This window comes from Microcaecilia unicolor, chromosome 8, assembly GCF_901765095.1.
Source record: "Microcaecilia unicolor chromosome 8, aMicUni1.1, whole genome shotgun sequence".
NCBI lineage: Eukaryota > Metazoa > Chordata > Amphibia > Gymnophiona > Siphonopidae > Microcaecilia > Microcaecilia unicolor.
Window position 1 is genome coordinate 127,816,110 of NC_044038.1, and position 13,168 is coordinate 127,829,277.

The window sequence follows — 13,168 nt, forward strand, 5'->3', positions numbered from 1 at the left end:
CCCTCCTCTCCCCGTATGTCCCCGCCTGTAACCTCCGCTCTCAGGACAAATCACTCCTATCTGTACCCTTCTCCACCACCGCTAACTCCAGACTCTGCCCCTTCTGCCTCGCATCACCTTATGCCTGGAACAGACTTCCCGAGCCCATACGCCATGCGCCCTCCCTGCCCATTTTCAAGTCCTTACTCAAAGCCCATCTCTTCTCCCTTGCTTTTGGCGCCTAACCACCTTCCCCATTCATGATACCTACACTGACTACATAGTTTATTACCTTTAGATTGTAAGCAGTTTATTACCTTTAGATTGTAAGCTCTCTTGAGCAGGGACTGTCCTTCCCCTTGTTTAAAATTGTACAGCGCTGCGTAACCCTAGCAGCGCTATAGAAATGCTAAGTAGTAGTAGTAGAGCTACCCTTGCTGTGGTGTCACATTCTCTACACAGAATGCATGGCTAGCCCACTGTTTACCTCACACAGGCTCAATAGTCACAGTTACTGTCTGTGTCTTAGGGTACCATTACTGTACGTATAGTACACCAGCCTACATACGTGGCTCCTAGACCATGACCTCTGCACCAGCTATTATACCTCCTTTGGGACAAGTGTCACAAGTACAGAGCGCTTATAGACTATGGAATAGGTCTGTTCAGCAGGTTTGCACAATTTGTTAGATCACTGGCATGGGTCTGTTACCTGCTCTTGTAATGCACTGCACAGCTTCTGCTGGTTCTTGAATATCCATTAGTTCATGCCATTCACATTTTAATGGGGAGTCAAAGACCCATCAGTTTCTCACTTTTTATGTAAGGTCTAAATTAAACTTCAATCAGTGTTTCTTTTTACAGTTCAAATAACTACGTTTTATTTCTTTTTAGTCATTTTCATTGATTGCGTGTATTGTCTTAAGAATGAGCATTGCAACAAAACAACTAGGGACGCTATTTACTTTTCAATGGGCAGTCGGAGACCAATCAGTTTCTAGCTTTCTATAGAAGATCTAAATTAGATTACAATCAGTGTTGCTCAGTTTGCTTTCACAGTTTAAACAAATAGCTACTTTTGATTTCATTTTAGTCACTCTGATTTGTCTTTTCTGTCATAGTTCTATGCATTGCAGTTCTCGTGCCAGCCAGTTGTAGTATCACAATTTTTCAAATGTACACTACTAATTGTCCCCCCCCCCTCCATAATCCAGCACATCTCCATCTTTCTCCCTCCCTCCCCCTCCCAATGGGCCCAACATCTCTTTCTCCCTACCTTGAATCCAGTGTCTCTCCCTTCCGGATCCTTTAAACTTGCCTCATTCCCGGTGCTAGCAGCGATTAAGGCACACTGCTGTGGCTGACATTGGGGCCTTCCCTCTACCGGTCCCGGCTTCTGTGTGGTAACTTCCTGCTTCTGTATGGGCAGGACCAGCAGAGGGAAGGCCCTGAAGCTGGCCCAGCAATGTGCCTTAATCGCAGCTGGCGCCAGGCAGGAGGCAAGTTTAGAGAATCCTGGAGGGAGGGAGAGAAGCTGGATTCGAGGTGGAGAGAAGGAGAGAGAGGGACATGCTGGGGTCACTGCTGCTGCAACAGAGCCCTTGGGAACATGATGCCGTTTATGGCCATCCCTGCCACCCCTGACTAAGACTGGCCTGAGGCTGCACATGGAGTGGTGGCAAGAAAGACTTGAGCAGTTGCTCTCAAGGAGGACATTAGCTGAATATCCTCGGCTCAAACAAGAGGTGCTTGAACAGCTATACTCCTCATCAGCCTCAGAAAGGGAAAAGCCAGCCAGTCAAAGAGCGAATCCCTCAGTAGCCAACCAGCTGTGGGTTCAACTGCTTGAACCGAAGCCTCAGAAAGAGATAAAATAGTAGGGTACCTCACTTGCAAAGATCTGGGAGTGTATGGCTTACCCAATTCAATGGCTGTCTTGAGCATTACAGAGCATGGAAATACAACTTTAAGGATGCCATAACAAATATGAGGCTTACTCCCAAGCAAGAGTTGAATATGATGCTTCACTGGCTCGGAAAGGAAGCAGCTGTACGTGTGGAGGAGTTGAACCATTCGTATCTGAATGACGCTACTGAGGAATTAAGAGATGTGGGAAAAACTCTGAGTACTATGGCAGCCCAGAAGCCATAGAAAATTCACTGTTCAATAGGCTGAACAGATTCCCAGAGATACCTGCTATCATGGGCGTAGTTTGACTGTTTCATTTGGGGGGGGGGGGGGGCAAAGGATGGGGTGGAGCACATTAGCATATCATTTGCATATATTGTGATATAGTCACATCCAGGAATGTTGGGTTAAGGCAGTTTCAGTCTGAAATACAAGTCCCAGAAGGCATTGCAGGCAAGGAGCCAGAGGGTGAGGAAGAACCCGGACTGGACTCCTAGCTGCAAGCGGGGAAGACATGGGTGTAAGCTGGCAGGTTGTGTAGAGTGGCTGCCACTAGGCGGAAAGAGTTAGGAAACCCTGTGGGCAAGAGCTCATCATTGGTGTCATTAGTCTAATGTTTAACTCAACTGGTATGGGTATGGGGAAGCTAATGGAAGAAGAATGATTGGTTGTGGTAGCTGAAGCCAGGGATTGATTAGGCAGGTGGGAAGGAGTCTCAGCAGTTCAGTTCAGAAGGAGAGAAGCAGTTGCAGGCTGAAAACCCTTGGGCAGGGAGGTCCCTAAAGTACTGGCAGTTGCAGGCTGAAAACCCTTGGGCAGGGAGGTCCCTAAAGTACTGAAGCAGGCTGAAATTCCTTGGGTAGAGGGAGTCCCTAAAGTATTGAACTCTCCTGAAGGTAAAGAGGATAGAAGGTAGAAACTGCTGCTTGGTGACTGAACTGTGATGATGAACTGAAAGAACTGTTTGTCTTGGGGACTGAACTACTGTTTATTGTGCACTGGATAAAGAGTCCAGACTGGAGCTGACTGTAAGCCTTTATTGAATCCTGGTATGTGCTGATAGCCTGCTGCTTAAAGGGGACTATTTGCCACACACTTTCAGGTGGCTTATATGTGCTTAAGATTGAAGGTAAATGTTGCTGTTGGAACTGTGTACTAGAAACCTGCATGGAATAAAAGTCCTTAAGATTGAAGTTACTGGTGGACATCTATTTCTTCATTGTACCGGGAGCCTGTGGCTGGAGGAGATTGTTCTATCCTTGGCTGCACAAGAAGGGTACCTGGTTACAATAATATATATATATATATATATACACACACAAATGAATATGCTAATATGGAGGAAGGAAGAAAGGGAAAAAGAGCTGGCTTTTTTTGGGGAATAACCATAATGAATATGTATGAGTACCAAGCCAGCTCTTTCTCCCTCCCTTCCTTCTTTTCTCCTTACCCAGCACTCCCTCTTCCTCTCCAGTAGTATTTCCCCACCCCATTTCCCATACCATGCCAGTGTTGACCTTAGAAATGCATAGGGTCTATATGTAGATCCTTCAAGAGGTAGTGTGTCATGATTTAGGCTCTACACCCTTTCTGATGTTTTGGTGCCACCTCAGTAAGGCCAACACACAATCTCTCCACTGCAAAACGCTATACACAAATTTGTGCAAAAACACAAGTGGAGTGGAACAGGTGGATGTGAAGCATCTGTTCACGCTTTCCAAAAATACTAAGACTAGGGGGCATGCGATGAAACTACAGTGTAGTAAATTTAAAACAAATCGGAGAAAATTCTTCTTCACCCAACATATAATTAAACTCTGGAATTCGTTGCCGGAGAAAGTGGTGAAGGCGGTTAGCTTCGCAGAGTTTAAAAAGGGGTTGGACAGTTTCCTAAAGGACAAGTCCATAAATTGCTACTAAATGGACTTGGGAAAAATCCACAATTCCAGGAATAACATGTATAGAATTTGTGTACGTTTGGGAAGCTTGCCAGGTGCCCTTGGCCTGGATTGGCCGCTGTCGTGGATAGGATGCTGGGCTTGATGGACCCTTGGTCTTTTCTCAGTATGGCATTACTTATGTACACACTCATAACCTTACTAAATCATAACAGCACTAATTCCAAGGACAGGACGAGCTACAACCTTATGCGTGAAAAGGCAGAACTGTAATTACACCAGGCTCTAAAACACCAATACACTACCTCATGAAAAAAAGCAAAACAAAAAGGGCTGCAAATACTAAATGCTAGCAGAATACTGCACCTTGATCATACACGAAAAACACATGACACAAGGAACTAGAAATAAAAAAATATGAAGGCAAAATACTGAACTGGAAAGCTACCTCAAGAAAGACTCAGCATGCAGCAATACCAGAAAAATTGAAACTTACATGCAAAATATCACAGATGCACATTTCAAAAAGCTGACATATTCCAATTAATAAATTCTGAGTAAAATACTTTTTTCTACCTTTTTGTTGTCTGATCATTTAGTTTTTCTATTCGCTTTGGTCCCAGTGTCTTCTGTTTTATGCAGTGTCTTCTTTCCATTTGATATTTTTTCTCTCACCATGTCCACCATCCTCCTGTGTCCTTATGCGTCCCGTCTACCATCTGTAGCCCTGTCCCTATACTTCGAGTTTCATAATCTGCCCTTAGCGTGTTCCAAACCAGCCCTTAAACTCAGCAGTTTCTCCTCCATCCATATCCAGCATTTCTCCTCACTCCCCCTCCATCCATGTGCATCTCCTTCATTTGTCTTTCCTTCCCTCCATCCTTGTCCAACATTTCTCCTCTCTTCCCTGCCTTCCACTCCATCCATGTCCAGCATTTCTTCTCTCTTCCCTCCTCTCCATCCATGTGCATCTCCTTCCTGATTTCTCTCCCCTCAATCCGTCCAGCAACTCTCCATTCTCCCCTGCCCTCTCCTCCATCCACCCATATCCAGCAAATGTCCTCTGTCCCCTGCCCCCTCCATTCATCCATCCAAGTTCAGCAATTCTCCTCTCTCCCCTGCCCTCTCCTCCATCCATCCCTATCCAGCAAATTTCCTCTGTCTCCTTTCCCCTCCATCCATTCATGTCCAGCAATTCTCCTCCTTCCCCTGCCCTCCGCTCCACGTCCAGCGATTTCTATTCTCTCCCCTGCCCTCCTCTCCATCCATCCATGTCCAGCAACTCTCCATTCTCCCCTGCCTTCTCCATCCATCTCCAGCAAATTTCCTCTCTCCCCTGTCCCCGCCATCAATCCCTGTTGTCCAGCAATTCTCCTTTCTCCCCTGCCCATCCTGTTTCTTTCCTTCCCCATTCTATCCAGTGTCTTCCCCCCCTCTCTCTCCCCCTTCGCAACATCTCCCATCTCTCTCTCTCTTTCTCTCTCCTACTGGCAGCCTGGAGGAACCGTGAACTTACATGCTCTTCCCTTTCCTTCTCTGCCTCTCGTTCTCTCGCTCGCTCACTCCTTCCCCCACCCTGGCAAAGCATAATACAAACTTGCACAGGGCCATACTCCTGCTGCTGCCGCCGCTGCCGGCTTCCCTCCTCTGTCTTCCCTCTCCTCCATCCATGTACAGCATCTTTCCTCTCCCCCTCTCCTCCATCCATGTTCATCTCACTTCCTCTCTCTTCCCTCCTCTCCATCCATGTGCAGCATTTCAACTCTCTCCCCTCCCACCATCTTTGTGCATCTCTTTCCTGTCTTCCCTCTCCTCCATTCAAGTCCAGCATTTCTCCTCTCTCCCTTCCCCTGTGTTTCCTTCCCTCCAACATTTCTCCTGCCCTCCCCTCCATCCATCCATGTCCAGCAACTCTCCTCTCTCCCCTGCCCTCCCCTCCCATCCATGTCCAGGATAAACATACAAAACAGATGAAGATGTGATTCCATGTGCCCCAATGAAAGGAGAGTTTAATTCTACTTCCATTTAATTTTAATATATTCCATCGTCTTTATAAACACTAAGCTTCCCAAGGCAGATTACAACCAGACAGTTAAGATGAACCCATCAGGAAACAGAATATTCTCACTGAAATCTGGCCATCTGAATTGTATAGAATAACAGTGAAGAAAAATGAGCACAAACTACAGAATTTATAATTGCTGTTTCTACTAGCTACAATAATTTGTGAAGTTGTTTTAGTGATATTTAATTATTTATTTTCTTTTCCACCTTGTAAGGCACTGCCTATCCAACAAAAACAGTGTTAGACTTGTTACAGATGGACCGACAATGAAGAACGACAACATGGATGCAGCAGCTCACAGGTTTGCTTGCTGTGTTTTGAGAGAATGGCGAGGGCTGCGCGGGGGAGTGGAAACGGAGATTAATCAAATGTCTTCCTTCCTTACAGTGGACTAGATAGGCTGGCTGGCTCACTTCCACTCCACTCTCTAGTACCGAAGTTGCAGCGGCAAACTGGCGGGTGGCGGTAGTAAAAGTAGCAAGCAGGCAGGCTCAACTCCATCCTTTGCTTCCCTGCCCTCTCAGCGTCCCGCCCGAAAGGAAATGACATCAGAGGAAGGCGGGATGCAGAGAGGGCAGGGAAGCGAAGGATGGAGTCGAGTCTGCCTGCTTGCTGCTTTTACTACCGTCGCCTGCCAGTATCGGGCACAAAAAAAGCACTGGGTAAGACTGTCATTTGGGGGGCAATGCCCCCCACCCCCAAACTACGCCTATGTCTGCTAGAGACAACTACAAGCTGCAAGAGCTGGGAAACCACCTTCACAAATTGGAAGCAGCCAAGGCTGAGTAGAGCTTCCCAAACCTCAACTAGCTAGATACACCTCAGGACACAAAGCCCATCTTAGCAAAGTTACCATACAACAAAGGAGAGATGGTCATTAGTTGGTATGCAATGCAAAGAAGAAAATCAGGGAAAATAGCCTCCCTTTTATGAACTTTGTGAAAGATATAGCTAAGAGGAGAAATGATCCCTGGTTCATGGCTGAGTCACCTGAATCCAGCAAGTCAAGCCAATTCCTGATTGAGAAGCCAGTCAAGCAGTATGGCTACAACAGAAAACCTATATCTGTACATAAGACAGATGTGTCACTCTCAGTGTCTGCACCATCTGACCCTTCTTCCACCACAGATAAAGCAGAAGATCCAAACCAACAGTGCCCTATACACAAGAAACCTCACCCTCTCAGAAAGTGTAGAGGGTTCAGAGAGAAACCCCTGAAGGAGCGCAAACAACTGCTCAAGAAGTATAGAATCTGCTACAAATGCTGTTTTTTAGACCATCTTGGCGAAGACTGTAGAGCACCCATCAAATGCACAGAATATATGCCCGAATCCAATTCTTTTACAGGCAGTATTCTAAATATTTCTTCCTAGGGACCTCGCACCAGTATCACATCAGCTTTATTAGTCCCAGATTTACTTCAATAATCCAAATTTTTCAAACACTTCACAATTCTCCAGAATATTTATACAACTCTTGCCTCAGTAGTGCATAATTGTCCCACAATGATTTTTGGGCAATACTAACAGCACTCACTTCTTCATCGGCATAAATATTAATATATTCAAAGTACTTATCTTTAATATTTTTGGACTGGGGGCGTTATGCTGTCCGACACGCATGTTTTGCCATTAGGTTTATCAAGGACTTCCCCTGAAAAACATTTTCAAAATACCGTCTTAGTCTCATTGTGTAAGAGTAGTACTTTAACCACCCACACTCAATAACCAATGCTTATTCAAAATACGTTCCAGATACGTCATGAGGTTAATTGAATAAAGGGTTTAGGTGTAGACACCGTCGCCATCTTGACGGGAGTAATTCCTTTGATATATTGGTTGAGCTGGCACTGGAACGGCGTATGGGTAACTATGAACTTTTGAATAAGCATTGGTTATTGGGTCTGGGTGGTTAAAGTACTACTCTTACACAATGAGACTGAGACAGTATTTTGAAATTGTTTTTCAGGGGAACTCCTCGATAAAGCCTAATGACGAAACATGCGTGTTGGACAGCATAACGCCCCCAGTCTGAAAATATTAAAGATAAGTACTTTGAATATAATGTCAGCAGGCACCTCTTCGTGCTGTCCGCTCTTGTCTCGACACCTCTCAGTGCTGTCTGCTCTCCCCTCGACACCTCTCCGTGCTGTCCTTTTTCACCCACACAATTGGGGCTAATCCATCACCTTAGGAGAACTGCTTTTGCTTATTTGTAACCAGTGCTTATTCACAGTACTATTTCCCCAACGGTATCAGAGAAAACCAGTCTGCCCGCTGTATTACAGCTGCTAGTCTCTGTGCACCTTGTTTCACTTCTCCCACCCTCAAAGATCCATAACCGTTCAGTTTTAGAATTAGTTAATGACGGGATAAACCTGTGGTTCAGTCAATTCCTCTTCTCCTTTCTCTTACTGCCTAGGAGATAGAGGCATTTTCACCACCCTTGCTTGTCAGACACCAACACTCTGACAACCTCCCACAAATGTTCAGACTGACCTCCTTCAGGTAATTAATTCCCACAGTTCCATGAAGCCAGACTGCATCTAGGCATTGTCACTGAGCGGCCCCACATCTCTGGCTTCCCTCTGCAGTCTCTTCCTTTTCCATCTCCCTTTGTCCTGAGCAAAAGAACTCCATTTGCTCTACACCAGCCTCCTTCATGACATTTTCACTTTTCTCTCCTAGTTCAATCTCCTCCCACTCCATGGAGTCTTCCCCCACCCTCTCTCCCAGGTGCTGCTCCTCCACCTGATTATCCTCCATCTCCCAATCACCTCCTGACTTTACTACCTGCTGGGAGTTGTAGTGCTGTTTCTCTTGTTCCCTCCTCCCTTGCAAGTGCTGCTGAGTTCTGTAGTTCTCTTCCTTTCTTGCAAGTCTCCTACCCCCTTTTCCCGTCAGAGTGCTCTTCCTTTCTTGGCTTACTGCCCCTGTCAGCTCTTCTCTGCTTTCCCTCTACATCCTCCTTACATACCCCCCCGCTTAAGAATCTTTTACCCTCCCGGGGCTTGACTCCTTCAACCTCCTGACCGGCCATTCGGGACAAAATATCAACATTCCCCAATAGCTTCCCTGCCCGATGCTCCACCCGGAACTGAAAGGGTTGCAAGGACAGGTACCAACGCATAAGTCTGGCATTAGCGCTTTTCATATGCATTAACCATTTCAGGGGGGCATGAGCCGTAATGAGCCTAAAGGGACGTCCCTCTAAGTAGTATTGACACATTTGGGTGGCCCACTTAATAGCCAGACACTCCTTCTCAATGGTGGCGTATCCTTTTTCATGAGGAAGGAGTTTACGGCTCAAATATAACACCGGATGCTCCTCCCCATCATGAATCTGAGAAAGTACTGCCCCCAACCCCACCCCACCCCTGAGGCATCCGTTTGCAGCACGAAAGGTTTTTCCCATTCAACTGCCTTCAACACCGGATCCTCACATAGCGCTAAACGCAAACACTGAAAGGCTTCCTTCTCCTCCTCCCCCCATTTCAACTGATTCGGCCGATTCCCTTTTAACATGTTTGTTAAGGGCTCTGCCTGTGATGCAAAATGGGGAATGAACCTGCGGTAGTACCCGACCAGCCCAAGAAAACTCCGAAGCCCTTTTTCAGTAGCAGGATAAGAAAATTCCCTAATGCTTTGTACTTTATCCAACAAGGGTTTTACCTGCCCACCCCCCACCTTATAACCCAGATATTTAACCTCCTGCTGCGCGAAGTGACATTTCTGAGGATTAAGTGTGAGCCCCGCATCCCGGAAAGCTGCTAACACCTTCCTGACCTGCCTCATGTGCGTATCCCAGTCCTCACTATGGATGATGACATCATCCAGATAAGCAGCAGCATAACTCTGATGAGGCCGTAAAACCCTATCTAACAAGCGCTGGCAGGACACTGCTGCAGAGTTCAATCCAAACGGCATCCTCTTAAATTGAAAGAGCCCCAGGGGAGTAGAAAATGCCGTCTTGGGCCGAGCCTCCGCAGATAAAGGAATCTGCCAATATCCCTTGGTCAAGTCCAGCGTAGAAAGGTACTGGGCCGGCCCCAACCTATCCAATAAATCCTCAATACGTGGCATAGGATAGGCATCTGGAGAGGAGAGGGCATTAACCTGGCGGAAATCAATGCAAAACCGCCAGGTATCTTTTTTCGGCACCAGCACCACTGGACTTGACCAAGGGCTACATGATTCTTCAATGATACCATACTCCAACATTTCCTTCACCTGTCTAATCACCTCTTGCTGTTTAACCGGGGACAGCCTATAAGGTCTTTGCCTAACCACCCGGCCGTGCTCTGTAACAATCTCGTGCACGATTAAATGCGTCTCCCCCGGACAGGGTGTAAGGACATCCTGGAACTCATCTAGTAGTGCCCCAAGTTCCTGCTGCTGACCCTTATTCAACTCCCCTGCAATGTGGGGTTTCAGGGACTTAAAAATGTCTGAGATCCGAGGCCCCAGATCCTCCTCCTCCGCCGCCTTAGTCCCTCCCCACATCACCTTCCTCTCCCTCCACAACTTTAACACATTCACGTGATATGTTTGCTTTCTCCCCCTCTTATTCATCACCTCATACGTAACTGGCCCCAATTTCCTAGTAATCACCACCGGTCCCCTCCACCTACTTTCAAATTTATGAGGGGCATCCGCTATCATTATTATGACCTTCTCCCCTTCTGCAAACCCTCTCTCTTTCACTCCCCGATCATAATATGATTTCTGGTATTTTTGACTCTTACCCAATCTATCCCGGGCGTAGCCCCCCAACCGTCGCAACCTACCCTTCAGGTCAAAAAGATAAGAGACCACCGTACAGTCTCCTTTATCCGGCGGCACCCATTGTTCTCTCAGAATATCCAAAATTCCCCGAGGGGCCCTCCCGTACATTAACTCAAAAGGAGACACTCCTAATGAAGCCTGCACACTCTCCCTACATGTGTATAAGACAAACGGCAGGAGGCGATCCCACTCATCCATACAGCTCCCCAACCCTCTTCGCAAGAGTCTTAAGAGTCTTATTAAATCTCTCTACCAGACCATTGGTTTGAGGATGGTAAGCTGCAGTACGGATGTGTGCAATACCAAACGCCTCCCATACTTGAGCCAATGTACGAGAGAGAAAATTAGTGCCTCTATCCGTAAGCACTTCCCGTGGAAACCCCACCGTACAAAAAATATGAACAAGCTCAGCGGCAATAGCCTTGGCTGACACTGTACACAGGGGCACAGCTCACGGGAAACGGGTGGCCATATCTAACACCACCAAAATATAGACAAAACCCCTCCGAGACTTGGGAAGCGGTCCTACAATATCCATAGCCAGACGGCCTAGCGGGGCCCCAATGTGTGGCAAGGGACATAAAGGCGCCCGCTCTGGCCCCCTCTCAGCTACCTTCTGACAGAGGCCACAGGAATTACAATACCCTTCCACTTCTTTATAAACCCCCGGACAATAGAACCTTCTCAAAACCTGGTCCAGGGTACTCTGTGCCGCCTTATGCCCCCCCAGAGGGTGATCATGAGCTAATCTCATGATCAGGCTATGAAACCCCTTGGGTATCACCAACTGTTTCTGACACCCCTTCCCTGCTGTCGAGTTAACTCTAAATAGCAGCCCCTTCTCCACCACAAAGTGCGGGAAAGAGCCCCCCTCACCTTCCCGGGCCCTACTCCAGGCATATTGCAAGGTACAATCAGACTCCTGCTCCCTCTGGAAAGAGGGAAACTGCTCTAAGAGCTTCCCCGGGTCCCTTGGAAAATCTCCTTCCCCCTCGACCTCTGTCATTGCCTGCCTTCTTCTCCATTGAGCTCCTTTTTTTGTCGGTCCCCTTTCCTACTTTTCCCCGGAGTACCTAAAATCTCCGGATGAAAGGGGAAAACTTGATCCAAAGGGAGAACCTCCCCACCCTCCTGCTGAGCATGACTCTGAGCCCGGGTAGTTACAAAGGCTTTTCCCCCCTTCACATATTGGGAAAACGGAGCCCAGTCCCTCCCCAGTATCAGGTCCTGAGGCAGCCGAGGCAACACCACTACTAATATCCGGTGTGCCCCCATAGGCCCTTTTATGGTCACCCAATGTAAAGGATATCTGGTACTAGCCCCATGAATACATTGAATAGCTACCTCACCAGGACTAGACCCTCCCTGATCGTTCTTTCCCTTACTTATACGGGACCATAACCTCCTCGAAAGCATAGATTGATCAGCTCCCGAGTCTAATAGGGCCTCCACCTTCAACCCCCTCACCTCCACGACCTGAGTAAAGGGATGTGTAACCTGCTTGTAAGAGTGAGAAGTAAAGCCCTCTTTGGCCCTACAATCTTTCCTTAAGTGTTCTTTACGCCCACACCTATAGCAAATCCGATCCCCGGCATACCCCGAGACCTCCACTCCCCTTTCTCCCTTACTAGCCGGTTCACTCCTTGCCTGCAGAGGCCTAGACCCTGTTATAGATCTTTCCTTCCCCGCCCGCACCCCTCCCCCGCCCGCTGTGACTCTAGAAAGCATTCCATACTTTTAACTGCTTCATCCAAGGACCCACAGCCCTGCCTAGTCAAATCCCTTTTTAATTCTTCCGGTAAGGCCTCCAGAAACTGCTCCAACACCAGCTCTAACATTACTTGTGTCACTGAGCTTTTTTCTGGTTCTAACCACTTGGTGGCCAAATCCATTAATTTCTGGGCCAAAGCCCTGGGCGTCTCCCCCTCCGCCCACCTCCATTCTCTAAATTTCCTTCGGTAGGACTGCTTACTTAGCCCGTACCTGTCCAGAATAGCCCGTTTAAGCTTAGCATAATCCGCAATCTCAACAGCAGGGAGACTGCGAAAAGCCGCCAAAGCCTCCCCGGACAACGCCGGGGCCAGTCTCATAGTCCATTGCTCCCCTGGCCAGGCTGCAGCAACCGCTACCCGTTCAAATGCCCCCAGGTAATCCTCAATGTCGTCCTTATCAGACAGCTTACCCCAGGGTAACCAGTTCATCCTCATCAGGCCTCCTGGCAAAGGTCCTCCTCCAGTTGCAGCTCCCTCTGGCACCGTCGGCCCAGCCTGTACCCATGCTCCTCCTTTCAACAACTCTTGACAAAGTTCTAGAAGCGGCTATTGCTGAGCCCTCGAAGCGGCCAAGGAGTCCTCCATCAGTTTGTGCGCCAGTTCCTGTTGTTTTTGGAATTGATGGGCCATGAAGGAAAACATCTCCTTTGGATCCATTGTGCCTGGCCTTCTTCTCCCCTAGACAACACAAAGAAATACAACATCCAAGTGCAGCTGCTTTTATAGGTTTGCCAGCCTGCGGCCCCACACATGCATCAGCAA